We start from the raw sequence: 3,795 nt of genomic DNA on the forward strand, positions 1-3,795 counted from the left end.
AAACATCTCCAATCGAAAATCAAATCAAGAGTCGGCTTTCTATTCCGCAACAAAGCCTCCTTCACTCACGCCGCCAAGCTTACCCTAGTAAAACTGACTATCCTACCGATCCTCGACTTCGGCGATGTCATCTACAAAATGGCTTCCAACACTCTACTCAGCAAACTGGATGCAGTCTATCACAGTGCCATCCGTTTTGTCACTAAAGCACCTTATACCACCCACCACTGCGACTTGTATGCTCTAGTCGGCTGGCCCTCGCTACATATTCGTCGCCAGACCCACTGGCTCCAGGTCATCTACAAGTCCATGCTAGGTAAAGCTCCGCCTTATCTCAGTTCACTGGTCACGATGGCAACACCCATCCGTAGCACACGCTCCAGCAGGTGTATCTCACTGATCATCCCTAAAGCCAACACCTCATTTGGCCGCCTTTCGTTCCAGTACTCTGCTGCCTGTGACTGGAACAAACTGCAAAAATCGCTGAAGTTGGAGACTTTTATCTCCCTCACCAACTTCAAACATCAGCTATCTGAGCAGCTAACCGATCGCTGCAGCTGTACATAGTCTATTGGTAAATAGCCCACCCATTTTCACCTACCTCATTCCCATACTGTTGTTATACTGTTTTTATTTATTTACTTTTCTGCTCTTTTGCACACCAATATCTCTACCTGTACATGACCATCTGATCATTTATCACTCCAGTATTAATCTGCAAAATTGTAATTATTCGCCTACCTCCTCATGCCTTTTGCACACATTGTATATAGACTGACCCTTTTTTTCTACTGTGTTATTGACTTGTTAATTGTTTACTCCATGTGTAACTCTGTGTTGTCTGTTCACACTGCTATGCTTTATCTTGGCCAGGTCGCAGTTGCAAATGAGAACTTGTTCTCAACTAGCCTACCTGGTTAAATAAAGGTGAAATAAAATAAAACAAATTTTTGATTTGATATGAAGAAAGATGGGCAGACTAGTTATGGGTATCTAATATTGCATACATTGCATGTCTCGTTTTGAATGAATGATTTCTGCTTGTGCAAATGCTTTGTTGAGCTCTTCAACCAAATAACTATCCTGATATGGGGGGGTGGAACTGAAAACCTGTACCTTCAGAATCTATGTAAATCCGCAGCCGCACAATGGTCCAGATGAAGCGTTTGATGTGTTGCTACTGCATGTTGTTGGCGTCTTCTAGTGGTGTACTACAAGAATGCACGCGACGCGATGTTTCCCACTATGCTTTGCGGGCGGAAGAAGCCCAGAAGAATAGTTTTATTTACGCATGCGCATCCGTCTTCCTTCCTTTTCGACATTCTACTCGAACGAGACAAGATGGGACATCAGAGCCTCTACTGGAGTCACCCAAGAAAATTCGGTCAGGGATCCCGATCCTGGTCAGTCTTGTTTAATATATTGTTTAGTATTTGTTATTATTCAGTTTCGAGTACATTTCAGAGTTCGGAAGTTTTTCACGGACCCAAATTTTGAGTGTACATTTCGAACCACATGGAGTCTTCGCTCGACCTAATATGGCGGCTGATGTAGATTAACCCCCGACCCTCACATTGTTCTCGCATGTTAAACTCAGCAGTTAGCATTTTCTAGTAATATGTTTCTAATAAACATGTATTTCCAGCCATCAATATACCACTCAATCTGAATGTTGCCGCCTTATCCATTGCTACAATTTAGCAATGGATAAAGCGGCCTAAATAATTAGCTACTACCTAGTAGCTACAGTACAGGAGCTCGTTAAATTGGCTTGAAGCTAACATTGGCTATGTGGAAAATTGATGTCGGCTAACCAGCTATCTGGGTACATTTGAATGCGCTTGAACTTGCTGGACATGTTTTATTAAATCTTCGCCGTGTTTCTCTAATACGTGCATTTGTTTTTCAGCCGGGTATGCTCGAACAGACACGGTCTGATCCGTAAATACGGGCTCAACATGTGCCGCCAGTGCTTCAGGCAGTACGCGAATGACATCGGCTTTGTCAAGGCAAGTATTTGTTTCCGCTATACTCTTGCAAATGTAACTTAGTCACCGTTGGCTATTAGTTGACATTACCGATGGTATAAGCTAATATAAGGGGTGAAAATAATATAACTGATTCTTCATCTGGACGGGTTTTGGGCTACAATTCTTGACAGAAATTGATTCCTTATTCTGTAATATATTATATTAACCCTGATGCTTTATGTACACAGCTGGACTAACTGCATTGGATGCTGAAGGTTCCCCACTGGATGCGAAACCAACATGGGATGTTGCATTATTCCAAATAAATGTTTTAGTCCAACATAGTTGTCTTGTTTTTTTTTGTTGGTCTACATTGTCTAACTTGTTCCACTGAGTTGTCTGCAGATTTTCACTCCATCCTTGTATTTGATTGAATTACGGTCACTAATTAGTAAGGACCTCACCTGGTTGTCTAGGACTTATTGGAAAGGGAAAAACTAAACCCACCGATACTCAGCTCTCTAGTGAGTTAGCTGGTGACTCAGGATAAACTGGTTGAATTACAATGTCACATGGGTTTACTTATAAAAGTGTGGCCTATGTACATGACAAGAGTGAAATCTAGTGTAATTTTTTGATATGGCCACCTGTGTTAAGTTTATTCCAAGGTTGAAACTAATTCAAACAATGTTTTGTTGGAAATTTTAGTAATTCCTTGTTGGCATTGTGGTAGAGCTTTGAACCTCTTTCTGGATAACATTGAGGGATGCTGCAAGTAATCACTACCATTGAGGTATAAATAACTAATTTGAGTTCTTATGTAAATGTACATGGCTGTTAACACAGGCAGCCCAATTCTGACCCCATCCCAACTAATTGGTATTCAGCAATTGCATATCTTTTCTGATCTGATCAAAATAACAATTAAAGGAGAATTTGTCGTCCTGTGTAAACGAGGCATACTTTACCAATGTTTTACATGCTTCGGCCAATCATGGTTTAGGAAGAGCACCGTTAGTGCAGACAATCCTTTCAACGTGCAATTGATCCAGATTAGTAGCAAATTACATGCATGATGCTCACTCAATGTGTCCTATCCCCTGAAGTTTACTATAAAAGGGAATGAGCAAGTGCACACTGGAAATAATTGGGACGTGGGAAGGTTATTTCCAACCAGGTGGGCACAGATGTCTCTAGTTTGAGATAAACAATGAGATTCAAAGTAACTAGGTTTTTTGCAGAATAGGTGTAACAAGATGTGAAATTAACTAATCTGATCACCTTTGTGCATTTGACATGTTTATAATACTGCCTCTTAATGTACAGTCACTTCTAAAGTAATTATATTTGAGGTGTCTGAGACAGGCCTATACTGAACAAGAATATGAAAGCTACAATTTCTAACATTTCACTGATTTCATATAGGGAAATCAGTCCATTGAAATAAATTAACCCCAAATCTATGAATCTCACACGACTAGGCTATAGACCCACCCAATCAGACTTGAGAGTTTTCCCTGACAAAATGGCGTTACTATAAATGTCAGTACTCATTGGAGGCAGTTTATGGTAGAGGCAGGAACATTAAATTCTCTGGCAACAGTTTTGGTGAACATTCCTGCAGTCAGCACGTCCATTGCACACTTTATTTAACCAGGTAGGCTAGTTGAGAACAAGTTCTCATTTGCAACTGCGACCTGGCCAAGTTAAAGCATAGCAGTGTGAACAGAACACAGAGTTACACATGGAGTAAACAATTAACAAGTCAATAACAGAAAAAAAGGGGGAGTCTATATACATTGTGTGCAAGAGGTAGGCGAATAAT

The 3,795-nt window shown here is 40.7% G+C and overlaps 1 long non-coding RNA gene across 1 annotated transcript; it reads left to right on the forward strand.

Annotated features, from left to right (window-relative positions):
• Positions 1 to 1,063: 1,063 nt before the first annotated feature.
• On the forward strand, positions 1,064 to 1,951 carry LOC115119248 (uncharacterized). Its single transcript, XR_010465470.1, has 2 exons — positions 1,064 to 1,403; positions 1,910 to 1,951. It is a non-coding gene; the product is annotated as an uncharacterized LOC115119248 (long non-coding RNA).
• Positions 1,952 to 3,795: the final 1,844 nt, after the last annotated feature.

The sequence above is a fragment of the Oncorhynchus nerka genome, linkage group LG13 (genome assembly GCF_034236695.1).
Source record: "Oncorhynchus nerka isolate Pitt River linkage group LG13, Oner_Uvic_2.0, whole genome shotgun sequence".
Lineage (NCBI taxonomy): Eukaryota > Metazoa > Chordata > Actinopteri > Salmoniformes > Salmonidae > Oncorhynchus > Oncorhynchus nerka.